At 43.5% G+C, this 27898-nt stretch overlaps 1 protein-coding gene across 1 annotated transcript in view; it reads left to right on the top strand.

Moving 5' to 3' along the window:
* The window catches only part of frem3 (Fras1 related extracellular matrix 3), a 237422-nt gene that overhangs the window by 69718 nt on the left and 139806 nt on the right, over positions 1-27898 (top strand). The gene's annotated exons all lie outside the window — the stretch shown is intronic.

The following is a 27898-nucleotide window of genomic DNA, read 5'->3' as shown; positions in this document are numbered from 1 at the left end:
AACATTTTGCTTTTCTATTCTTCCTACCAACATGGATAACCTCACATTTTTCCACATTATACTCCAGCTGTCAATTTTTCATTCTACTATTATTATTGATCTATCTCTATCTCTTTAGAGACACCTTGTGTCCTCATCACAGTTTGCTATCCCACTATCTTTGTATTACACCAAATTTAGCTATTTACGCTCAGTTCCTTAATTCAGGTCATTAAAATAGCTCCTAAATAGTGGAGGCCCCAGCACTGATCCCTGTGGCACCCCACTAGTTACAGGTTCCCAACCTGAAAATGACCCATTTATCCTGACAATCTGTTTTAGTTAGCCAATCCTCTATCAATGCTAATATATTGCCCCCAGACCATGAACTCTAATGTTGTGCAGTAACCTTTTATGTGGCACCTTATTGAATGTCTTTTGGAAATTCAAATACACCGTGTCTACTGGTTCCCCTTAATCTACCCTGCTCGTTACATCCTAAAAGAACGCTAATAAATTTGTCAAACACAGCTTTCCTTTCCTAAAACCAAGTTGAGTTTGTTTGATTGTATTATGATTTTCTAAATGACCTGCCACCATTTCCTCAATAATGGATTCTACTATTTTTCAATGTTAGACTAATTGGCCTATAGTTTCCTGCTTTCGGCCCTTTCTTGAATAAGGTTGTTACATTTTCAGTTTTCCAGAATCTAAGGAATTTTGGAAGACTGCAACAAATGCACCTGCTCTATCCCTGCAGCCACTTCTTTTAAGACCTTTGGATGCAGGATCCAGGGACTTGTCAACCTTTAGTTTTCTTAGTACTTTTTCTCTAGTGATAATAATTGTTCTAAGTTCCTCCCTCCCTTTTGCCCCCTGATTTTCTAAGATTATTGAGATGTTTTTAGCCTACTGTGAAGGCAAATACAAAATATTTGTTCAAAGTGGCTGCCATTTCCTTGTTTCCCAGTATTAATTCCTCAGTCTCATGCTCTAAGGGACCAACGTTTACTTAGCTACTCTCTTCCTTTTTAGATACTGGTAGAATCTCTTATTGTCTGTTTTTATATTTCTTGCTCATTTATTCTCAATCTATTTCCTCTATCTTTATTTTTTTTAATCACCCTTCTCTGGGCCAGAATGTTCTGTTTGGCGTGCAGGGGCCCGCCCCCGCACGCCGATGTGCAAAACGAAAGTCCCGATGTCACCACACGTCATTCTAACCTTCAGTTCGGTGGGCGCACACCGGGGTCTGCTGCGCGCCCGCCGAACTGTCAAAGGCCTGTTAAGGCCATTACTTACCTAATTAAAGTAGTTCTCAGGGCTGCCCGTCCAACCTTAAGGTTGGCGGGCAGGCGAAGAGCCCAGGCGGCCTTCGCATTTTTCATGGAACCTCATCCACGGGCAGGATGAGGTTTCATGAAGGATTTATAACTTTAATAAAATTTTTTATTAAAATTCATAGACATGTCCCAGCTCATGTGACACTGTCACATGAGGGGACATGTCGGAATAATTTTTCTTATTTTTTTTTTCAATTTTTCGGAATTAAATTAATCTCCCTGAGGCAGCTCCGTGCCTCAGGGAGATTTCCGCGCTCTTTCACGTGCATGCATGAAAGAGCGCAGGCCCTGACTCTCCCTCCTTCCCCAACCGCACAGGTAGTGCTGAACGCTTCTAGGTGTGTGTCACACTGGGCGTGCCTTAATTGGCGGGCAGCCAATCTCGGGCAGCGATCGGCTCCGTGCCCACCCGCGCCCGCTCCCGACCGGCCTGCCTGAGAAAATCCTGCCCCTGGTTTATAGATTTCCCCAATATTCTGCCCTACCATTTATCTTTGCAATCTTGGCTGACATTTTAGTGTATTAATGAGGAGTGTTGGATTGTTGGAGGTACTATCTTTCAGTTGAGGAGTTAAACTGTTCATCCTCTTAAATGGACATAAAATATCCCAAAGCAGTATTTGAAACAAAAGCGGGGCAATCGATGGGGATTCGTAATGGACCTCCATGTGCACTGGTGGATCCCTTTAGCTGCACAGTGGATTTTTTATCTGCCCTTCAGCCTCCATGTCTGCAATGGAGCTTCTTTATAGGTGATCGCCAGCTGTGTCTTCAGTTCAGGTGCACTTCAGTCAGGTCAGAATGCTGTTCTTTTAGTTTTTCAGATACCAAGTCCTTCACCAGCTTCTTCATTTCTGGGTTAATTCATTAGCTGCCACCATGTTGTAAGGGTTTGTTCAGTACATCTCACAAAGAGGTTCAGAGACTTGTAAGGTTGAACAATAATGTTTATTGGTAACATATAACTATATACACATCTCCAAGGTATAGCTCAGACTAGGAGCTAACTTCATGCTGACTTGTCTCTACACACAGTCTGCCGTCATGTGACTCAGTACATCATACTGTGGGCGGTACTGTTCATCAGTCCCAAATTAACCCATGCTATGGCAAACGCTCTTATACTAGCCTTCCAGTGTCGTGGCAGCATTATGTGCCCATTTTCCTCCCTCTGCCTCCTCAATTTAAGACCTAAAATAGTTTATTTGGTCATTTATCTCATTGCTGATTGTGGGTTCTTGCTGGGTGCAAGTTGACTCCTGTGGTTTTTTACAATACAACAGTGGCTACACTACAAAACACTTCTTCATTGACTGTAAAGCTCTTTGCAACATGCTGAGGATATGAAATGTGCTTTATAAATGCGAGTTCTTTCTTCTCAAATTTTAGGTTCTCCATTGCCACTTTTCATTTCTAGATGGGATGAGCAATTCTGCATAGTGGGTGTCTTTGCAAATACTGTCAGTGCTGTTCTGTCATTGGTTAGGAGATTATGTACATATACAGGGTTGTTCTGTGAAGTCTTCCCTAGCTCTGCCCACTCCTGCTTCCTGAGGTAGAGATCTGTACTGTTAATGAGGACAAGAGAGTTTGAACATCAATTGAGGGTTCCAAAACATATCTCTGTTCCCAGACCCAGTGGACTGCTTTCTAAACAAGATTATATGTGAAGGCTGTGATGCCTTAATGGGTGTTCAAGTATTCTCCATCATTTATATATTTAGCGTGATATATTTTGAATCATTTAGAACATTTTCTTTTGATATATTCGTAATGGATTTCTAGACTGAAAGTTAACCAGCCAATCAGAAGTACTCAGAATAGCGAAGCAGTTTTTGTTCCTTTTTATAGGTTTAAAGTATTCTTAATCTGACATTGTTCAAGGCAAGATTATTGCAATTTAACACTGGTCTCTTCTTGCCAAATGTGGAAATGCATATATATTTTCCAATATACAAAACGTTATTCAAGTGTAACTGGCTTTCACTACCCTGCCAGTTCTACAATGTTGTGTGACTAAGCTTGTTAGCATCAAGCATGTGTTCCCATCTGCCACCGCTCTGACCCTGTTTCCCAGGCAACGCAGTGTAAGGTAACAAATATGATAAGTTCATTATTGCATTTACCATTCTAGATGATCTGTAGACAGGGCGAAAGGAGATGTAAATGGCTAAAAGCTTCCCTCTTATTCACCTCCTTGTAACTTGAAGATACTAAGTGGATTAAAAGAGTTAATAGTTAGGGCTGTTTCTTAGTTATGTTTGATAGCAAGACAAGTACAGTATAAACTGTAAAAGGTAAATTCAGGACTGATGTCAGGAAGAACTCCTTAACAGAAAGGAGCAAGAATTTGTATTCACTTTGACTGTTTTTTGGGCATGAAATGGTGTAGTGTATACCAATTTCTGGCCATGCGATCTCATGCTTGAGGTCAAGCGGCAGCTTTACCAATCCCACATTGGACTGTGGCTGCCTGGAAAAAGCAGTGCCTCAATTTAAATTTGCAAAGAAGGGTCTTTGCCTATCACAATTCTTCTACAATATTAGGTGAAAAATCATCGGAATTTGCTGGTGCCAGATCAGAAATATTAAAATACAACACCTAGAAGACATCAATGCTGTATTTGTTTTTATTTGTTCATGTGATGTAAGCATTGCTGGCAAGGCCATCATGTATTCTCCATTCCTAATTGCTCTTGAGAAGGACTGGCCTTAGTCCAGTGTTTATGGCTAACTGATGTGTTCATGAACTCTCTTTCATCTTACTGTACAAGCTTGAGACAGGGTAAGAAAGTAATGGGAATGTAAGAATAAAGGTATTTTTAAAAAGAGAGTAATCAAAATAAGATCAGAAAAGGTTTTTCTTGTTCCAATAGCAGCCTAACCAGCAACTCCAAAAGAGGTTGCAGAAGAAATGCACAGGTAAGTTTATAAAATCTACCTGAATATGGCAAATGGGGTGAAGGATCGCTCCTCCTAGATCCACATTAAAACTTTGGGCTGCTGCCAGCCACAGCTTCCCCCTTACTCCCCTGTCCCTCCATCAGACTTGCTGTAGGTCTTTGACTGGAGCCACAGCCAGCCAATTTCAGGCCTTCCCATGATAAGTGAGCAGCCTCTTGAGGACTGAGTATTGTCCACAGGATACCAATTACCTTCTGATGAGGCATGAAGACCAATATTGTATGATCCTCTCGCCCATCAGTTTATATGCAACAGCCACTGCCGACTTTCCGCTCAGACCCCAAAATAGCCATGAATGAATCTCTAAGAGTGATTCACACTTGGAATTCTCGGGGTAGAGTGGTGGAGGCAAAAAGTTTGGGATCATCAGGGAGGCACTTACATGTTGAGATGGGGGATCATAGGTATTCAGTGGAAGGATGATGAGATGGGATGAACAGCATCCCTCAACTGTACTTATATTGGTAATTAATTCAAGTAACCAACTGAAAATGTAAAATATAAAGTTGAGTGATGCCCTTGGTTGCCTTTCACCTGTAGAATAGAGGTTGTGAGCCAGATAGGATAGTGCTTCCTCTCTTTGCTGACTTTAAGGGTCCTATGTGAAATCATTTTGAACAACAATTGTAACACAATTCCCAGTGGCGAGAAACTTTTAGGATAGACAGGAGCAAATTTTAATCATGCTACAATGAATTGGAAGTGTTTCATGTCGAGATTAGAAATTAAGTAATGATGTGTAATAATAATAATGTGTACTGAGATCCCTCACATCGAGGGCACCATATTCAAGTTAGAAGAAAATCAAATTTCCAAGGCTGTTTCCTCATCAATGAGGTGACGTGGATTTACATTAAAAAATAAAAAATTAATAAATTTGTAACTATGTTGGACAATATTTAAATGTGTATCAATTTAAAAATCAAAATGTATGGTTTCCAGACAACAGCAACAGAAGCTGCACATTTTAAAAAGAATTTTCAACAACAGTAGAGGAAAAACATGATGCTGTGAATAAACGTGATTTCTTTAGCAAGTTAAGCAGGCTTTTGTCATGATCACCATCAAACATTTTGTCTGGAAAGGCCACCCATGCAGTCTCCATCCATCCCTCTCACAGCGCAGGGCGAGTGCCACAGTTTAACTCAAACAATTGAGGCTGTCAGCTTTTGAGATAATAAGGGTTTGCAGCTATCATTTATGTGGGGACAGAGCAAAAATGCTTTTCTTCCTCCCAGAAAAGGACCTAAATGATTACAATGTTTAAAGTATTTCAAATAGATGCTGTTTACTCATTTGAAGTTATCTAATTGTCCCTCAGGAGCTTGCCTGTGTTATGCGGCACTATTTATGTTTGCGTTTCGGCTGACCTATTTTCTCTGGAGCACCTGACTTAACAAATTAATACCAAAAAAACATTTTAACGTTGTTCAAATTTGAGGTTTTTTTTACCTTTGCTGTCAACCCCAATAATTCTCAATTCATCCGACAGATCTGCACAGAATAGCCTTGAATTCCAAACAGTCAAAGCACTCCACAAAGGCAAGAAAGATTAAGGGATCGATTTGTCACAGATGTCAGCTGCATTGAGTGAATGTTGTTTTTCTGGGCACAGTTTACCCTCCTCACACACAACACTATTAACGCCTTAACTTGGGAGAGAAATGTGTTTTGTGCAGGAATTCTCTCCGTGAGGAATACAATTTACACCTCATGTTTGGGATCCACTTACCTTTCCACACCAGTATTCATCATACGTCATTCTGAACTGATGTTGCTGCTATGGTTTGTTGCAGTTGGTGCACAAGCTGTAAATCATGACACATTCCTGGATGACACCACAATGCACGTCTAATTCTGCTATCCAGAGCTTCAACAAATGGTCAACTATAACACCGACATGCACACATATAAAACAAAAAAACATTTTCAGAGCTATTTGTTGGGTAAACTAGCAGGTAGTTACTGCTCCGCATTCTGTGTGGCAGAAAGGAAACATCTACAGATGGGGTAGGAGGTGTAAGCAAGCTTATGTGGAATTTAAATTTGACATATAGGAGCAGGGGAACAAGGAGTAGGCCATTCAGGCCCTCAAGGCTGTTTCACCATTCAGTAAGATCATAGCTGATCTGTGTCCTTGCTCATTATACCTGCCTTTGCCCCATATCCCAGCCCTGGTTAATAGAAACCTATCAATCTCAGATTCAAAAATTAACAATTGACACAGCAACAACTTCTTCTTGCAGAAGGCAGTTCTAAGCTCTACCACGCTTTGTGTGTAGAAGTGGTTCCTAAACTCACTCCTGAAAGACCTGGGTCTAATTGTCAGACTACGCCCCCTGGTCCTAGGTTCCCCAGTTGGCAGAAATGATGGCAGGTGTTCACAGGCGAAGATCATGGGAAGGCTTGTCTCTGTGGTATTGGGCATGATCTTAGGTGACTTAGGTGACTAATTCCCGATCTGCAGGCTCTTAGCAGCTGGGGCACAGGAACTCCTGGTTTGGAAGGGGTCTGGTACCTGTACCTTTCTTCAGCAACCACGTATCTGATTGTTTCAAACTTGTGTGGTGTTTTCCTGGTTGCAGTGTGCCAGCTGTCTCTGTCCTGCTCCCACATCCATTAGTCAATGTCAGCCTAAGAGAGCTGTCTTTTCAACAGCTGTATGTGACGTGCATCTCGGTCTCGCTTACCAGAACATAGATCACCATAAAGCACTGCTTTTGGCATACTAGATTTCTCCATATGTGACACATGTCCTGTCCAGCGTAATTAATGGTGTAAGAGAATGCATTCAGTGCTGGGCAGATTAGCTGTTTGTGATGTAGTCCTGCCATTTGATGTTCATGATGAATTGAAGACAGTTGGTGGAAATGCTCCAGCATCCGCATTTGTTTTCTGTACAGAACCCATGATTCTGACCCATACAAGAGGTGATGCCAATGCTCTGAATGCCTGAGTTTTTGTTGAGCTGTGTACTGAATGGTTTTGCCAGACATGCTTTGAGAAGCAGCCAAAGACACTGTTGACCTCGGATAGTTGATTGTCTATTGCTTTGTTGACAATGACATAATTTGAGATAATACTACCTAGATAGGTAAACTGCTGTGCTACATTGAAGTTGCTGTTGTCAATGCTGATCTGCAGTGGATTATAATTCCATTGTGGTGGTGCTTGATAGAGCAATTACATTTTCTTCAGACTAATAGTAAGGTCAAAGGCATTCGCTGCCTCAGGTAAACAATTTACAATGAGCTGTGTTGCCTCCTCTGTGTGTGCCAGAAAGGTGCAATCGTCAGAAAACAAAAGCTGCATAAGTTCCCCTGTAGTTTTATGATGTGCCAATAGTCATTGTAGGTTGAAGAGACTGCCGACTGTTCAGAAGCGAATGTATATGCCTTCTGTCAAGCCTCCCTTTGCCTCTTAAGCATCATACTGAAGAAAATATGAGCCAGACTACACCTTTTCTTAATGCTATTGGAGATAGGGATGCTGTCTGAAAGGGCTTCATCCTGTTTGACCTGACCTTTCCGGCCTTTGCGCAGTTGATGGCGAATGGTAAAGAACGTGGGAGAGCACCCCAAAGCCCGTTCTGGCTGACTGTATCAAATGTTTTGGAATTCATGTACAAAAGTAGTGTACAGATCCATGTTTTGTTCATGACACTTCTCCTGGAACTGTCTCAGCACAAAGATCATGTCTGTAGTTCTCTATTGGGTCTGAATCCTCACTGACTTTCAGGTTTTCAGCTATTGTCAGAACAGCTATATTTAGAAGCACTTTGGCCAAGGTTTTGCCTGCATTGGAGAGTAAGGTGATGCCTGGTTTGAACAGCCAGACTTCGTTCCCTGTTTTTGTGATGGTGGTTGTGTTACAGTTCACTTAGAGAGTCTGAGTTGCTGTGGCAACATGCACCTTTATATACATGTTGTAGCCTGCAGCTTCAGATAGCGATGGTGGAGGCTCCAGTGTTCTTTCCATTGCATGGCTAACAAGGAATCTCTCGCAGTCTTACCGCCGGCCATTGGCATGTGTTGGAAGGATTTGCAGGTTGATATTCAACCAGTTTGACCGTCTTATAGGTCATCTTCCTTAGCCATCAAATCCTGGAGTGAGGCTTGAACCCAGAACTTCTGGCTCAGAGGCAGGGAGGCTACCCACTGCATCACAAAACCTTCATCTGCTTTTGTAGAGACAATCACTGCATCTCAAAGGTCCTGAGGCACTGTCCCTTTCTCCCAGCATGCTGTGAACAGATCTGTAAGTCTATCAAGGATTGCATCCCCCTATTTATAGACCTCAGATGGAATCCCATCTATTCTGGGGCATTGTGTGACTTTAATTGTGCTATTGTGGTCTTGATCCCTTTACAGGCTGATGGGTCGTCCAGTTCAGACTTCAATTCTATTTAGAAGATCTTTGTAATGGACATCCTCTGCACTATCTGCTGGTCACAAAATAGGCTCCCAAAGTGTTCTGACCATTAGTGCAAGATGGACTCTTCATCTATAAATGGCTTGTGCCATCCAAAGACTTTAGTGGTGCCTCTATCTGGTAGGAAGGTCCATATACAGACCTCAAGACTTAGCAGAATGATCTCACCTCTCCCATATCTGCAAACGTTTGTGTATCCTCTCAGCAAGCTCTGTCCTCCAGTTGTTTTGGGTGACATGGAGGTTGGTTTGCAGAATGCTGCAGGCTTCCCTCTATGCCGCTTTTGTGCATGATCATCGGATTATGCAAGTAATCTATTGCAGCAGGATGGTTTATTTTGAAGAAGCACATGGATTTCCATGTCATTTTCATCAAACCAATCTTAGTTTCTTGTGGCTGAGAAGCCAACCACTCCTGCATTTTTGCTTGTTGGATGGATTTCAGCTGTTCCCACTGCTTTACTGGGTTAATATTACCGCTTGACTCAAGTTTCTGCGGAATCTGCCTTCAGTGAGTCTGTTTGTCTTCAAACTTGCTCTGGAAAGCTGCTTTTACTTCCGGTAGCCAGAGTCTATGGAAACCAAACCACTGGTGCAGGCAAGCCAGTGTATATCAGTGCCAGTCCCCGCCCAACTGGAGAAGTACTCTTTGGCATCTCACCTCTTACACAATGTTTATAAATGGAATGTTCAACTTACCTTTTCAGGAGAGGACTCTATGATCAATCACCATAGTGAAAACACATCTAATGTATAATGAAGTGTCTAATAATGACACTTGAAGTTGTCAAAACATTTAAAACTTAACTGCCAGAATGTTCCTGACCCCTCAACAGGCTCCCCCTAAGTTTCTCAAACTCTCAAACAAGGCATGTTTTCAGAAGTCTTCCAAAACTCTCTTGACCTGACAAAATTACAGGGGGACAGGAAAACAAATTTCCCAAAAGGCTGTCAATGGCGAACCTGATGTTAGAGGCTGTGTGTGTAGGATCGCAACCCCACCCTAACTTGAACCTATGGTAAGAATGGGCTGGCTCATTATCATACAGGAAATTTAAATATGCCACGATAAAACAAAGGGTGGAATTTTCCATGCCCATTGGCGGCGGGCATCATGCCGGGCATGAGCGGATAATATGGCGGGAAGGCCAAAAATCGGTTTCACAATGTCGTGAAACCAGTTTGTAATCGTCTGCTCAGCCCATCAATGGCGGGCCGCATTTCCCTGCGTCAGGAACTTAATATATCTGCATATCATTATAAGCCCTGTTCACCAGAACCATGCCCCCACGCTGGATTATCCAGGCAATCACGCTGACGTGTTTCACAACTGTACATAAGCGACATGCACCTGGCGAACTGCACTTCACTCAGGACTTTGAGGTTTGTTTGCCTACTTTGCTTCAGGCAGCACTCACGGTCATCAGCGCCAGGCTTCACAGACAACACCACATCACTTTTAGGAGGCTCACGGGCAGGTCTCTACCTACCAGACCAGCTGTAAGGCAGGGGTGGCATTTCAACGGCTGCAGGGCTAGAGCTTGCTTGGGGAGTGGGGATAAGTGACTTCAGGCAAGCGAAGAGGCTGCAGTGTGAGAGCTGTACTGGGGAAGGGGGTATCCCAGGATGTGTGTGGGGGCACATGTTGATCTGGAAGTGGCCTCAAGAGGGTGAAGGCTGAGGAGGCAGTCTCCAGAACAGATGTGAGGGCATGTGTGAGAGAGTGAGTGGTAATGTCCCTTGAGCTGGCAGTGAGTGAGATATCAGTGAATGTGTAGTGGCCTTGTGAGTGTGTGAGTTTAGAGTGCTGAGATGGTTGCCTTGCCCTGGTGGCACAGATGAGATCATTCATCCTCTTCCTGTACTAGATGGCGACCTCTTCTGTGCTGTGTTGGCACTGACCACTAGTGCCACTGTCTCACAAGCCAGAATGGTGATACTGATGGATCTCTTGCGGCCAGAGTGAGGGTAGAGGACAATACGACGGGCTCCAATGGTGTCCAGAAAGCATCCCAGTGATGCACCATTGAATCGGGGGCCTGCAGCCTCCTTGCCTTTTGGGGCCATGTCTTCTGTGCAGCAGTCCTGGGTTGGAAGCACTGAGAGGTGTGCACCAGCTGTACTTTAAATATGGTGCCAGGCTTGAGGAAGCAGCGAGGTAACGGCATGGCAGGTCAACCGGAAGCCGCCTGTTAGCGAAATGGTGTGTTTCCCGGGAGTGCATGATTAATGAGGCGGGATTGGGATGATACGGTGTGAAAAGCCGCCATTGCGGCCAGTAGGTAAAACCTTCTTTTTCCTGCCCGCCCCCGCACTTAGTGCAAATCTGGGATGATTTTACCTAGGTTTTGGTAATTCCTGACCCCATTCCTGACTCCAAGAAGAAAATCTGGTCCCCTAGTGCCTTTGACATAGTTTCCTTGTTTGTGGATCATTCCTTCCAGGTGATAGTTTTATTCCAAAGGCAACATTAGCTCAACCCAGCTTTTAGTCAGTCTCCCAGTCAGCACTGGACATAATCCTGGTGTGTAGTACGCCCTGTAGTTTCTCCCTATCTACTCTATCACTTCCCCCTCACATCTTGAAAACTCCAATCAAATCACCCCTTAATCTTCTAAATTCCAGAGAGTACCACCCTAGTTTTGTAATCTTTCCTCATAATTTAACCCTTGGATTCCAGGAATCATTCTAATAAATCTAAATTGCACACCCTCCAGGGCCAATATATCCTTTATGAGGTGAGCTGCCCAGAATTGCTCTCAGTACTCCAGGTGTGGTCTAACCAGCTTTTAATATAGCTGAAACATGACTTCAACTCCCAAGTATTCTATCTTTGTAAATATAAAGGCCAACATTTCACGAGCCATTTTGATTATTTTTTGTACCTACCCATGACATTTTAATGCTTGATGTACCTGGAGCCCTCTGTCGTTCTGAGCCTCCATTGTTTCTAGCTTTCAGTAGAGGAGACTGCAGATGGCTTTGGAGGATGACCTCAAACAGCTCTAGGGCTAGAGGACCCGTCTTTGGACTGCTGCTTTTCAGCACGGGCGGTGGTGGAACAGAAAGTGGTGGAAGAGCAGGGAAACAGTGATGAAGAAGAAATACCATCACCCAATCTCACATACCTAGCCTCCAGCTCAGATACTGACACTGCACAAGTATTCAGAAGTCCAGCACCAACTTGGCACAAGGCTTTGAGCAGAGTTTGGAGCCCATTGTCTCCAGCATGGAAGTAGTAGCCAGCTCCATGAGAAGACTTGTGGGCCTATCCATGATACAGTGTCTGATGGCTGATGTCTCAGCTTCCAGTGCAGCCCATGCAGAAGATACCCAACATTTGAGTGCTCTGGACTGCACGATCTCAGCATGAGCAGCAGCTGTGTGGACTGGCTGACTGACAGGGCACTGACAGAGTGGCAGCAGCTAGAGGATGAATGCTGTTATGCTCTACAGTTCATGTTGCATGGAACTATTGCCACAGGGCATTGTCTCAGCAGCCCTAGTAATGTATTAGAGAACAGATTGCTGGACTGCTGTTAGACCTTGCAAACTGCCTTACGTTCGGGTGTTTGCAGCTATGATGGTAGCATTCTGAGCTTGCGCCTCGACAAGCTGAACTTGCATGGCTTCAATCTGAGCTTCCACTGCAGCACTCAAATGTGAGGTAAATGTTGGCCAAACGACGCAAATCCACCGCCTAAGCAACCGTTCACCCAGCGGGAGCCTCTCAGGCCGTCTCTCCCTCAGGACCCTCAACATAATCCTGGTGCCAATCTGGTTGCAGCCTCCCAGCCCCCCAGTGGCGCAGCCTGCCATGGCACGCCTGCAAAGGCGGCCTTCAGGCCGGCCAACGGCTCCGAATGAATGACCTATTCCTGAAACCTTGGGAATTGTTATGACGTGGCAGATGATGTGTGCCAGGCAGATCAAATCCACGAGACAAACATGGTTGCGCTCTTACAACAGTTTTGCAATTTGTATTTATTACAAGATATGTACATTGAATTCAGAAGTACTAAGTTCCCCAGACCTTAAGAGATTTAAAAAAAATAAATAAAAATATTTATTAACAAAATAAAATATGTCAAGCCTATCCATAAGACTACAATTACTACTATAATAACTCCTAAAATTCCTAATTAACCTGACTCCCAGTCACACCCCCTTTAAGGCAACTACCCAAAATATATTTTAGATTTAAAACAAACTCAGCAAGTTAACACAATACCCTAGACAGTGGAATTCCAAATGGCTTTTTATCCAGCTTCAGTCTCGTTAGATAGCAGACTTATGCACAAATGCTGGAAGCTTCATTAAGGCTATTTCATACAGCCCTGTTAGATTTTACATTACCTTTAATTCTCCTTTATATATGTTTCTCTCTTTTTAATATGTAAATTCAATTGTTCCATATGTCTTTGAAACTGTATCTTCCTCATAATATAAAAACTTATATGTTGTCACTAATATTGTCAGTAACCGTTGGGAAAAATAAACACATTCCTTAGCCTTGCTTATCTGGCTAGTTGTAAACAGACTAAGATGCCTTTGAAATCCAAATATCCCTTCATTTATCTAAAAATGTAAATTCTCTTCACACCTTACATGCTAAGCCAACTGTTTACTCATTGGCACGTTAAGCACCTAACTCCTTTTGATGATTTAAAGCTTGCAGTCTGCTTGACTACAAAATGTAATTAAATCACACACAGACCCAACTATACTTAACCCCATAAATCTATTTCGCAATAAAGCAGAAAAATATTATGAAAAAAATGTTAGTTTCATGACAGAATATGGGGTTTTGAAATATTCAATACCTAAGAATCCAATTTTGTCAATATGTCAATAATTCTGGAGAAAAAGAGGTATGTTTCTATTTTCTTAAATAGAAGTTGGGACCAAATTTTCAGTAACTCCTCTCTAGTGCACAGTGCTGCTTGGCAGGAACAAGAGAAAACTGGGCATAGTGCTCAGTTTTCTAAATTGAAGTGCTCCTTATTTTCTGATCATGCCAATTCTCCATCCCAAGGTCTTAACAAGCGAAACTTTGCATTTATGGAGATAGGAATGAATCATACCCAGTATGATCTGAAATTATAACCTGAGTTTAGAAATCACATTTATACGCCCAGTCACAAATTAGTTAACAGGGATTTCATCTGTTTTGACTTCTTTTGTAAACGAATCTTACAATGTATATTGTCCAGGAAAGATCACCTTATCATCAGTTAGGCTTATCTCTGTGACCCATTCATCCTTTAAATTATCTTTAAAATGTCAAGTCTTTGCAAATGCATTAAAGCAAGTTTGATTTTCAACAAGAGTAAATTAGATGAATTGGATTAATTGAAGGTGGCAGAGCAAGGTAAGTTTTGTCACTGCCACATAAGAACATAGAAACAAGGGTAGGCCATTCAGCCCCTTGAGCATGTTTTGACATTCACTGATAAGGTGGCTGATCTGTATCCCTCAATCCATCTGCCTGCCTCGGCTCCATATCCTTTTAATACCCTTGCTGGCCAGCAAAAATCTATCAACCTCAGATTTTAAATTATTAATTGAGCTGGCACCTATTGCTTTGGTGGTACAGTTCCAGTCTTCTACTACCCTTTGTATGAAGAAGTGTTTCTTAACTTTTCTTGAGTTGTCTTGCTCAGATTTTCAGGTGATGCTTTCTAGTTCTAGACGCCCCCACCAGGTTTCTAACAAATGGTAACTGGACTGAACCATTAACTCTGTTTCTCCCTTCACTGATGCTGCCTGACCTGTTGTATATTTCCAGAAGTTTCTATTTCTATTTTAAATTTCCAGCATTCATGGTAGTTTGCCTTTATTCTTAACATCTATCTGTGTCGAAAGCCATCTATCACAGTTTTGTTCACTCACTTAATCTATCAATGTCTCTTTGTAATGTTATGCTTTGTTTACACTTCTTACTATGAAACCAGTCTTTGTGTTATTGGAAAGTGTGGATATGTGACTTCCTATTGTGTTATCAAAATCATTAACAAATATAGTGAATAGTTGAAACCACAGCACAGGTCTTTGTGGGACATCACCTCCAACTTGAGTTCATAGCCATTATCCTTGTTCACTGTCTTCCAAGGCTTTGTCCCTTTGATATTTTTTGTTGATGTGTGCAGCCTATTCATTTAAGTGCATGAGACCTTTAGATATTTTTAGATGACCACCCATGTGTGGGAACATAAAAGGGCCATCTTGTGTTCAGCCTGCACGGGAACTTCTGGGATGCTGTGCGCAGCCTAGAGGGAACATTGTTTTATGGCCTAACCAATCTCCCAGTCGTCAATAATTTGCCTTCAATTCCATGAGCTAACTTTAGCTAACAGTCTACAAAGCAGGAGTGCCCCAGGTATTCTTACCATTACACCGTTCATAAAGATAGCTGTTTATATAAAAGGTAACTTGACACCTTGGCTAATTCTTTTAATGACGACCAGCCACTGTTATGGGACTATTTACCTTGATGCAGTGATCACAGAGAAAGGAAAAAGATTGACGTGCAAACTGGCCAAATAACCTTCCAGAAAAATAGAGCTTTGTATGTTTATATAAACATTCTGGCATCGCATATAACAGCATAATAACATGATAAAGGAGATTAAAATTGGATATTTGTTAATGCATAAGTTATTTCTGGAATAGCAAAAGCATTCTAAATCATCAGTTGAAATATAACTGAGAGTTTTTGTTTTTATGTGGCTTAATATTTTCCCCTATTGTTACTTCCTGTGAAACCTATTTGGAAACCTTTAATGACTGTTCCCCAAAGTAATGGCTGCCTTTGTCTGCATAAACTTTGCTATTACGGTGCTGAAAGTGCCCGATGTGCATTGTATGAAGGGGAATAGATGATGCAGCCAGTTAGAAAGTGTATTGACCTTTCATCTCTGCCAGTTGGAGTTCAATCTAGGCTAGACAGATAATGTGAAAAGCTCATGTCCCTGACAGCTCTTAACTATCACAAAGAAGTCATTTCTAGGCCATCTCATACCAACCCTGAATGAACATGAGTCCAGTGTACTATCATAAGAGGATATTAAACATAGGCATTCCGGGCAATCATAAAACCGTACAGGTGTTGCATTTAATACTCCATGAGCAGCAACTGTAAACAGTGGCTGTTTATATATTATATATATATTTTATATATAATATAGATTTATGTAATTTTTTTTGATAGAGTACTGCAGGGAGAGCTCAGCATTGCATGTGATCTATGTTGAGATGATATCACCCTCCTACTTACTGTACAACAGGATGCCTATCAGCCTTCACTTTGATGGGATAAATACACCCACAAGTACACACTTACATTAGCACGCTTAAATATATTTAACCTTGTATCACCGTACACACTTAGGCTGCAGTTATACTTCCACTTATGCATCGGTGTCTAAGTGGCTTTCGATGTGTATCAATGCACAAATGGCAGTTTAATTCCAGAGTGAATCTATAGCCAAACAGCTCATGCTTGAGGTTGTTTCACAGAGCTTGGAGTCCAAAGCTGGAGGAGTGTAACTCTCAGTTCAGGATATATACATGCATCTGATGTACATAAATATACACTTACATATTCATTTGGTGCCACTAAAACATGGGCAGATTTATATTATCTATACATACATGCTTAAATAGTTGTACAAACCATAAATAGATAAACATAAACACTTATACTACTAAGCAAATTTCAGCTGCAATTAGTTGTCATTATTGCTTTATTTCAATATATAAAAATATAGTTTTATTTGATTGGAATCTGTTAAAACACAGGTCATTTTTACAAAGATACAGTGTATCCTTCAAATGATATTTAGTTTGAAATGAATCTTGTGTATCCTTTTATATAGCGGACAGTAAATACAGTCAGAATATATGTCATTGGGTTGCAGCCAGTGAAATTAGATTATATCAATCATTAAGATAGAGAAGATGTCTAAAGCTCAGCCATTGCAAAGTGCCGTTGATAGTAAATAGTTCATTTCACTTTGATCCATGAAAGAAAAGTTTTGAATCCAATGAATGTTAAAGAGGATCACCACACCTATCAGTAGACTAAGTTGCAGCATTGTGTCACAGATGTTATTTACATGATTGTGGTGCATTTGTTAATGTAGTTTAAAATGTGATATTTTCAGGTTCTTCATCTTTAACTCTGAGTACTTATGTCTTTTTCTGTGCTGTCACTAGCACCTTGCTAGTGATTAAAGGAATTATGTTGCAACAATCTAGTGCTGACTGGAAGCCCCACCCGTTAGAAGCAGAAATTTGAAATTCGACCATGCACAATTTATGATTTTCCAAGCATTACTTCAGCTGACATTTCCACTGAGCCAGAGGGGAAGAGGGAAGCGAGGTCCCGGCTAGAGTTAAACTTCTTGAATGTGACTAGTTTACTGAATTTGTCTTTTTTAAGAAATTCAGCGGGTGAATGTGACCCACGTAGCTGCCTGTGAGACACGAGAACCTTTACTGTGAAGATTGATAGTAGCCGCTGAACTTAGGGCCTCGGCAAAGCTGAGTGGACTTGGGAGGGAAGGTGTCCAAACCTCTTCCTTCAGACAGCTGCCTCCATGGATGAAGAGGCCTTACAGTCCAGCTTGTCACCGATGACCATATCCTCCTTTCTAAAACTAACAATACTTGACATCGTTGATGTCAGCCTGGATGCACTGCTTGAGAGATCTGAAGCTCCTATGTATGCCTCACATGCCTCCCTTCAGTAAGGGTCAGTAACAATTCAATTGCACCTCAGCAAGAGAAAAGAAGACACTCTTGTCTTGCAACAAAGTAGCATGCAATACAGATCATGGAGGTTATTGTATTTTTTGTTAGAGACCCACAGGCTGGCCGTGGTTCAACTTTCACAGCAGGCAACCGATTGGCTTTCAATTGAAGTTGCCACTGTTCTGAATAGGGAAAAGTGGGCCTTGTAAACCCTGCACACATGTCAGGATGAACTGTGTTTCACATGCTAATCTTTTGCTTTCAGGGCATGGATTGAATTTTGCTCCACCTCAGTGCAGTTCTCTATGAAGAGATCCTCCTGTGTTGAATACTCATCATCTAACATACTACTCTGTTCCAGGATCTTTATTTTTAAATAGCCAGAATTTGCAATCTCACTTACGAAGAATCAGTTAAAGGTACCAGCTTCAATACAGGCCCCAATTTTAATGCCAACAAAAGGAACAGAGCAAGTGATCAGTTAAAATGGGCCATATTGATTTACCACCCTGTTCGTGCCAGAAACTCATTAACGCTATTTTTACTCTGCAGTTCCTCTGACCAATTGTACCTGAATTGGTGTAGCATCCTGATTTGCATATTTAAACAGTCTTACTCTTGTCTCAGGTGGGCAGTCTGCTTACCCGTTAACAGGCCCACCTGAATTTCACCTCAGGCTTGAAACGTTTATAACTATAATACTAATTTTTTGTTTGTCCGGATTGTTTTGATTGGTCAGTTTAAGGGGCAAGTTGGATTTATTTGGTGGACGATGCCTGGCACATCCAGAGGCCTGTGGGTTGCGCAGAGGACTGGAGCATGCCCCCCAGGTGCAGCTGCCTACGGTTGGTGGTGGCAGTGGCAGGGTGCTTGGTGCAGAACAAAAACAGCTGAAAGTAAGAGGAGCCCTACAACAAAGTTTCCCTGGCTGGAGAGATTGTGTCTGTGAGAGATGGGATGGGAATAGCATATGAGGGGTGGGTGAGATGTTGGAATTGGTTAAGTGTGACAAAATGGTAGGGGCAATTCTTTGATACACCTTATTTGAAAGCTATTCTTTGAGCTAAAAATTAAGACTCCCTGGATTTGAATGAAAATGTTTTAGAAAAGCCCTCAGTTGAATTAAAAGAATACATCAGCATTAACTCTATAGATGAAGAATGTGATAACAGCCTATACCCTCCAGAGTTTCAGCACAACCTAACTCCAATGGACATGCCATTGCAAAAACCCAGATTCAAAGAAGGAGCAGTTATAATGTTGCTACGAAACTGGACTCCTGAACAAGGATTTTGTCACAGAATAAGATTGGTTGTTAGGAAGCTGTTTTCTTCGATGATAGATGCTGAAACAGGCAGGTTTCAAGGAAATAGTGTTTGTTCCTGGAATAATTTTGAGCCCATCAGATGTAAAGCTGCCTTTTCAGCTTGGAAGAAAACAGCTCCCAATTAGACATTCATACACTATGATTATGAACAAGTTTCAAGGCAAGACTTTTGATGAAATTTGTATTTATATTCCTAGGTCTATGTTTACACATGGACAGCTTTATGTAGCTTTTTCCAGAGTGAGAACTTTTAATCCTGTTAAAGTCTTTAGTGTAAGAATAGCTAGAAATGCCGTGTTTAAAGAAGTACTGACTAAACTTTTACTCTCCCCCATTGGCGGGCTTTTAGGCAGGGGGGAAGCGTGAAATTGCAGGGATGAGATTTCTTCCAGGTTCCCACCAGCCCCGACCATACAGCGATTTTACGCTAGAGTGGGTAATGCCTTGGACGGGAATTCCGCCCTTGCCCCATTTGAGGCCCTTATGTGGCCAATTATTGACACTTAAGTTCCATTTTCTGCCCAGCCTCAATTTTTAGGCCGCTAGGAGGATTGAACTTGCGTGGGGGAAAGACGAAAATCAACAGAGTTACATCTCAGGCGGGGAATGGGAGTTGGGGCGCCTCCATCAGAAGCCCCCAGAAAGCCTCCGGACCTTAAAGCACTGCTAGGTAGCAGCAACCACAACATGATTGAATTTTACATCCAGTTTGAAAGGGAGAAGAGTGGGTCTAAGACTAGCATTTTAAACCTAAATAAGGGCAACTATGTGGGGATGAAAGCTGAGCTAGCTGAAGTGAACTAGGAAACTAGGCTAGAGGATAGATCAATAGAGAAGCAGTGGCAAACATTTAAGGGGATATTTCAGAGTATTCAGAATAAGTACATTCTTGTTATAAAGAAAAATTCTAAAGGGAGGACTCACCATCTGTAGTTAACTAAATAAGTTAAGGAAATCATTAAACTTAAGGAAAAAGCATACAAGTCCGCAAAGATGAGTAGCAGGACTTGATGATTGGACAGAATATAAAGAACGGCAAAGAATGAATAAAAGGTTAACCAGGAGAAAGAGATTAGTGTACAAGAGGAAGCTAGCTAGAAATGTAAAAATGGATAGCAAGAGTTTCTACAAGTATTTAAAAAGGAAAAGAGTAAGTAAAGTGAGTGTTGGTCCTCTAGAGAATGACAGTGGGGAGTTAATAGGAGATAATAAGAAAATGGCGGAAGAAGTGAACAAATATTTTGCTTCTGTGTTCACTATAGAAGATACAAAAAACATTCCAGTAATAGCTGTAAATCAGGAGGTAGAAAGGAATGAGGAACTTGGTGAAATTTCAATCACTAGGGAAGCGGTACTGGGCAATCTGATGGAGCTGCGGGCTGACAAGTTGGTGGGTCTTGATGAACTTCATCCTAGGATGTTAAAAGAGGTGGCAAATGAAGTAGTAGTTGCACTGGTGCTAATTTTCCAAAATTCGCTGGATTCTGGAAAGGCTCCATCAGACTGGAAAGTAGCAAATATAACCCCTTTGTTCAAGAAGGGAGGGAGGCAGAAAACAGGAAACTATAGGACAGTTAAATTCATGTCTGTCGTGGGGAAGGTGTTAGAATTGATTGTTGAGGAGGTTATAGCTGGGCACTTAGAAGAGCTGAAGGCAATAGGGAAGATTCAGCATGATTTTGTGAAAGGAAAATCACGTTTAACCAATTTATTGGAGTCTTTTGGAGGAGTAACATGCGCAGTGAATAAAGGGGGGCCTGTAGATGTGCAGTACTTGGATTTCCAGAAGGCATTAGATAAGGTGCCGCATTAAAGGATATTACGGAAAATAAAAGCGCATGGTGTAGAGGGTAACATATCAGCATGGATAGAAGAGTGGCTGGCTGGAAGAAAGCAGAGAGTATGCATATATGGAACGTTTTCGGATTGGCAGGATGTGACGGGTCCCACACGGGTCTGGCTGGGGCCTCAACTTTTTATGATTTACATCAATGACTTAGACGAGAGGAGTGAAGACATGGTAGCTAAATTTGGAGATGACACAAAGATAGGTAGGAAAGTACCTAGGAAAGATGTGAAGAGGACATGAGGAGGTTGCAGATGGTTATAGATAGGTTGAGTGAGTGAGCAAAGATCTGGCAAATGAAGTTTAATGTGGGAAAATGTGAAGTTGTTCACTTTGGCAGGAAGAATAAAAAAGCAGAGTATTACTTAAATGGAGAACGGCTGCATAATTCTGAGGTGCAGAGGGCTCTCGGTGTTCTAGTATATGAGTCACAAAACGTTAGTATGCAGGTACAGCAAGTAATTAAAAAGGCTAAGAGAATGCTATCCTTTATTACGAGAGGATTTGAGCATAAAAGTAAGGATGTTACGCTTCAGTTATACAGGGCTTTGGTGAGACTGCACCTCGAATATTTTGTGCAATTTTGGTCTCCTTATTTAAGGAAGGGTGTAAATGCATTGGAGACGATTCAGAGGAGATTTACTAGATTGATACCTGGAATGAGTGGGTTGTCTTGTGAGGAATGATTGGACAGACTGGGCTTGTTTCCACTGGAGTTTAGAGGAATGAGAATTGATTTGATTGAAGTATACAAGATCCTGAATGGTCTTGACAAGGTGGGTGTAGAAAGGATGTTTCCTCTTGTGGGTGAGTCCAGAACTAGGGGCACTGTTTTAAAATTAGGGGTTGTCTTTTTAGGACAGAGATGAGGAGAAATTCTTTTCTCTCAGAGGGCTGTGCAACTTTGGAACTCTCTGCCTCAGAAGGTGGTGGAAGTGGGTCATTGAATATTTTTAAGGCAGAGATAGATAGATTCTTGTTAGGCAAGGGAATCAAAGGTTATTAATTTTGCTTCCAATTTCCACCCCTCCCATCATTTTCACGTGGACCATCACTGACACTCCCCTTCCCTTCCTTGACCTCTCAGCCTCAATTTCTGGTGATAGACTGTCCACCAATATTCATTACAAGCCCACCGACTCCACAGTTACCTCGACTACAGCTCCTCACACCCCGCTTCCTGTAAGGACTCCATCCCATTCTCTCAGTTCCTTCGTCTCCGTCGCATCTGTTCTGATGATGCCACTTTCCAAAACAGTTCTTCTGACATGTCTTCCTTCTTCCTTAACTGAGGTTTTCCACCCACGGTCGTTGACAGGGCCCTCAACCGTGTCTGGCCCAACTCCCGCGCATCCGCCCTCACACCTTCCTCTCCCTCCCAGAACCATGATAGGGTCCCCCTTGTCCTCACTTATCACCTCACCAGCCTCCGCGTTCAAAGGATCATCCTCCGCCATTTCCACCAGCTCCAGCATGATGGCTTCACCAACCACATCATCCCTTCACCCCCACTGGTGGCTTTCTGCAGGGACTGCTCCCTCCAGGACACCCTGGTCCACTCCTCCATCACCCCCTACACCTCAACCCCCTCCCACGGCACCTTCCCATGCAACCGCAGAAGGTGCAACACCTGCCCCATTACTTCCCCCCTCCTCACCGTCCAAGGGCCCAAGCACTCCTTTCAAGTGAAGCAGCGCTTCACTTGCACTTCCCTCAACTTAGTCTGCTGCATTTGCTGCTCCCAATGTGGTCGCCTCTACATTGGAGAGAACAAATGCAGACTGGGTGACCGCTTTGCAGAACACCTTCGGTCTGTCCGCAAGCATGACCCAGACCTCCCTGTCGCTTGCCATTGCAACACACCACCCTGCTCTCATGCCCACATGTCCGTCCTTGGCCTGCTGCAATGTTCCAGTGAAGCTCAATGCAAACTGGAGGAACAGCACCTCATCTTCCAACTAGGCACTTTGCAGCCTTCCGTACTTAATATTGAGTTCTACAATTTCAGATCATGAACTCTCTCCTCCATCCCCACCCCCTTTCTGATCCCCCTATTTTCAATAATTTATAATTTTTAACAAAATATATTTTTCTTTTCCCACCTATTTTTAAATTCATTTCGATCTATTGTTTTATCTCTACCTTTTAGCCCTATTCGATCCCTTCCCCCCACCCCACCCCGACAAGGCCATCTGCCACTAGCTTGTCCTGCTTGCTACCCTTAATGTCACCATTAGCACATTCCTTAGATAATATCACCACCATCAACACCCCTTTGTCCTTTTGTCTATGACATTTTTGGCAATCTCTCCTTGGCCTCCACCTATCACTGGCCCCCTATCCAGTTCTACCTGTCCCACCCCCTCTACCAGCTTATATTTCACCTCTTTTCTATTTTTCCTTAGTTCTGATGAAGAGTCATTCGGACTCAAAACGTCAACTGTATTCCTCTCCACAGATGCTGTCGGACTTGCTGAGTTTTTCCAGGTATTTTTGCTTTTGTTAAAGGTTATCGGGGTTAGATGGAAATGTGGAAATCGAAACACAAGAAGATCAGCCATGATCTTATTGAATGGCGGAGTAAGCTCGAGGGGCCGAATGGTCTACTCCTGTTCCTATTTCTTATGTTCTTATATTCTTATGACATCCCTCCCCACCCCGGCCTCTCCCCAAGATCCTGATTGCCCCCTTCATGCCCTGCCCCAGGGCTTCTCCACTCTCCCTGCCCTGGGACCCATTGAACTTACCTGGGCCTCTGGTGCCTGGATTCAGGGCAGAATCGCCCAGGTTTGTACCAAGTGCAGTAGTGGCCGGGTAAAATGATGTTTTACCCACCAGCCGCAATGGCCGGTTTTCTCGTTAAGTCACAAACCCGCCACATTATTTATGCATTCCTGGGATACACATCATTTCCATGGTGGGCAGGCTCTGATTCGCCTGCCATGCCATCACCTTGCTGCTTCATCACGCCAGGCATCACATTTAAACTATAGCCGCGCTCAGTGCTTCCAGCCCAGGACTGCAGCAAAGAAGACATAGCACCAAAAGGCAAGAGGACTGCAGCCTTCGAGTGCTCTTTGGATGCCATGGAGGCCCGCTGTGATGTCCTCTACCCCGTTTCTGGCCGCAGGAGGGGCAGCTACGTTACCACTCCGGCGATGGCAGTAGTGATCAGTGCCAATGCTGCACAAAAGAGGTTGGCCATCCAATGCAGATAGAGGATGAATGATCTAATTCGTGCAGCCAGGGTATGGCAACCATCTCATCGCTCTAAATTCACAAGGCCATTATATTTTCACTGGCATCTCACTCACTGCCAGCTCAAGAGACACAACCACCCATTCTTACACACACCCTCACATCTCCCTCTGGCCTCATCTCCTCTGGGGACTGTCTCCTTAGCCTCACTATCTTGAGGCCACTTGCACAGATCAACATGTCCCCCCACACACACCCTGGGATACCCTCCTTCCCCAGTACAGCTCTCATCCTGCAGCCTCTTCCCTTCCCTGAGGCCACTTCTCCCCCTTCCCCAAGCAAGCTCTAGCCCTGCAGCCATTGAAAAGCCACCCACATGTGGCTGAACTGGTAGGTAGAGACCTGCCCGTGAGCCCCCTAAAAGTGATGTGGTGCTGTCTGTGAAGCCTGGCGCTGATGACTGCGAGTGCTGCCCGTAGTAAGGTAGGCAAACAAACCTTGAAGTCCCGAGCGAAGTGCAGCCTGTCAAGTGCACGTTGCTTATGTGCTGTTGTGAAACACGTCGGCGTGTTTTCCTGCTGACGTGGGTGGACGATCCAGCGGGGGCGGGGGGTTGATTCCAGCAGGCAAGCCTACAATGATAAGCTGATGTATTAAAATGAGGTTCCCAATGTCCAATGGTGGAAAACATGGCCCGCCATTGGCAGGCTGAGTGGATGATCGCGAATTGGTTTCATGCTGTCGTGAAACCGATTGCACCATATTGTCCGCTCACGCCGCCAAACACGCCTGGCACTGGTGGGCACAGAATCCCGGCCTTAGTCTCAGGCGTCCTCCTGCATTTCTTCTTCATTTCACTGCAGCGCTGTCGCTGCAGGGACTGGTGAACTGCCAGCCAATCAGATTGGCCGGCGGCTCTCTAAGACGGGACTTCTTCCCAAGTGAGGGGCAAAAGACCCACCTGTAGCCACTTAAAGCTCGTCCGAGCGTGAAATGGCTGCGGGACACTCGGAGTTGGCAGGGACTCTTCGGATGGTGGGAAGCGAGACCCAGCCATCCAAAAAATTCAGACCACCGTTGCAATATAGGGCAGCAGTTTAGGCTGGTGGGATTTTATGGTTCTGTTGAAGTCAATGGATTGTTGAACGGCTTACCGCATTTTCACGCCCCGCCCCTGCTGCAACAGGGCCGTAAAATTCCACCTATAGACAATGGGCATCACTGAAACTATCCCAGGATAACAGTATGTTACTGCCTTCTGCACTTTCACCAGTCCCACCTCACCCTCATCCCACAATCCAGTATGAAGGACAAACTGCAAATAGTGTGACCATTCACCCTGCGCTTTCCACCCACCCTTTCCTCAACTCACCCAGTACAAACTGATAATGAAGGGTGAAAACAAGAGCAGACACCTGATGAAGAGGACTTGTCACTTGATCTGACACTTGCAGCCAACAGCTCAGATACCGGCACTGCATGTACTTTATAGGGCAGCGTAGAGGCAGGTGAGTCACTGGGTATGAATGGCCACAGCAGGAACAGGGCAAAGGATTACACACATGCCAGCTCCCTGGAGGGTGAGGTCGCAGGTGAGTTTTGCAGCAGAGGACTCAGATGAGGACTTTGTTGGAGCAACATACAGGAAATGGCTGATGGACTTGCATACAGAAATGCTAGGTGCATTCACAGGCCTCCCACAGAGCTTGTTGTCACTGTCAAAGATCATGGAGGAACCTGGGTTCACCTTGGCACTGGCTTCACATAGAGCTTGGAGCTCCTCTCCTTGGCGGTAGCCAACTCCATGAGAACGCTTGCAGACCTACCCATGATGCAGCTCCTGATGCTGGATGTCTCAGCTGCCATTCCAGGACAAGCAGCCAGCCAGTGTCTCAGTGCTGCAAGTGGAAGCTTCGACTGAGGTCATGATATCCCTGCTTATTACCATGGAAGCCCAGCTTGTTGCCATGCAGGGTCAGCAGGAAAGGCAGAGGACTGGCTCTCAGTGGGCATCCTTTCCCAGTGCCTGATTGAGCAACGTGCCACCGAGTGCCTTTGAATGTCAAACCCCCTCCCGGGAGCCTACATGCAAACCTGACAGGGTTTGCTATTCAGATTCCCGTGTGTAGGTACCCCAGACCTCTGCTTGTATTCAACCTCAATTGGCTCACGGTAACCTTCCTGCCCGGACTTAATCGGGGCAGAGATGGGAGTTGGGTAGGGCCCCCGCCCAACCCTGCAGCAGCAACAACAAGTCAAAACACTTCACTCATGCATGATGATCCCTTTAAATCACATATGTTCAGCTATGTGTTAAGAGAGGGTGTTAACAGGACTACAAGGTCCGAAATGGCATTGTTACATGTTGACTGACATCATAGTCTGCTCAACCTGGTGCATTCACAGGATATCCGTACCGTTCAAACATGGCGATTGACATGGGTCATATTGGGCGTCAATGGCAGAGGACCCCATGCCATTTTTTAACTCTGAAATCCTGTACTGCTGAAACCAGCAGCTCTACAGAGCCAAACTTTGCTGCCCTAAACTGACTGGGCACAGATTTTAAATAATGTATTTTTAAAAATTATACATGCAATAAAGTGTGGAATTAAAGCATGAGAATGAATACAGTCTGAGCATGGCACTTCATTCTGCTAAAATCCTATCAGGCTTTTGTTCAGTTTGAGCAAGAAATTTTTGTTCCCTTCTTTCCCCCTCACCCACTAATGAGATGAAGACTTGGAGCTCAGGCCTGTTTAGAAGAGACTGAGATTCAATGGGTTTGCTTCAATCTGAATCAAAAACTGTTTCTTATAGGTCTGTACCCTTTTAGTGAGAATACATGAGAAATGGCAATGCATAGGCAAAGTAAGGTAAGATTCAGAACTGTAGCATTGGGGAAATATTCAGTCAGATTTACGATATTGTGTTTCAACTGAGGCTCAGTGGTAGCATTCCGGCCTCTGATTCTGAAGTCCCAATCAAATGACTTGAGCGCAAAACCTCACCTGACAGTCGAGTGCAGTACTGAGGGAGTGCTGTAGTGTCTTGAGATGAGACATTAAACCGAGGCCCTGTCTGTCCTCTCAGGTGGATGTAAAAGATCCCAAGGTACATAAAACCAAATAATCTGGTCATTATCACATTGCTGTTTGTGGCACCTTGCTGCGCGCAAATTGGTTGATGAGCTTCCTGTATTACAACAGTGACTACCCTTCATAAACGTATTTTGTTGTTTAGGACATTTTCAGGTTTGGAAAGGTAATAGGTCAGTGTGATTGTTTGGCTGGAATTTTCCAGCCCCTCGGCGGTGGGTTCCCCTGCGGCAGGGCTGGTGAGCCATTGAAATCTCTGTTCACGTCGGCGGGACTGGAAGATCCCACCGGCATGAGGGGCTGGAAAGTTGCAGTCTTCCTTTCTAAAATTTGAGACACTATGCCAACCCATGAGAAATGGAGCTGCATTTATTTTTTTGAAGTGCAATGCAGTGGAATTGGCTAATCTTCAAACCAAATTGATTGAGTTTTTTTCCCAAATGAATGAGACTTTTAGGTCTGGAAAGACAGCGGCTTTTCTTTTTGAAGTGTCCCAACATGGGACACATCAGAGACAATAAAAGAGCAGCAAATGCATCTTTAGACATTTGTAACTAAGGACAAGCATGACACAATTTAGCAGTGTGATGTTTATCTTACAAAAAGGTTGAATGTTTATGTTAGTGCATCAGTGAGTGGAGTGAAAGCACATGTCAAGGACAGTGAAACTGGAACAACAGTGGAATGGTTCATTTTGCAGCGTTTCTCATACTTCACTTCCTCTAACAGATTCCTCACAAGGTCAGGTCATTGCCAGTTCTGGCCTTTGCCTTTGTGCCCACTGGTGCGAAGCTTAGCAGCCTTTGATGGTCAGACTGCTTCAAGCTGGCCTTTGGCAAAGGTCACATGGTGATAGGTTGTCAGAATGTGATTATGACATTTACAGACCTATTTTGTAGCAATATTACTTCCAGTCCACCTGATCAAAAACGGCCATGAGAAACAAGAAAATGTGACTG

This window comes from Cetorhinus maximus, chromosome 1 (assembly GCF_964194155.1).
Source record: "Cetorhinus maximus chromosome 1, sCetMax3.hap1.1, whole genome shotgun sequence".
In the NCBI taxonomy this organism is placed as follows: domain Eukaryota; kingdom Metazoa; phylum Chordata; class Chondrichthyes; order Lamniformes; family Cetorhinidae; genus Cetorhinus; species Cetorhinus maximus.
Note: the sequence above shows the minus strand (reverse complement) of the source record. Positions and strands in the feature narration are given on the sequence as shown.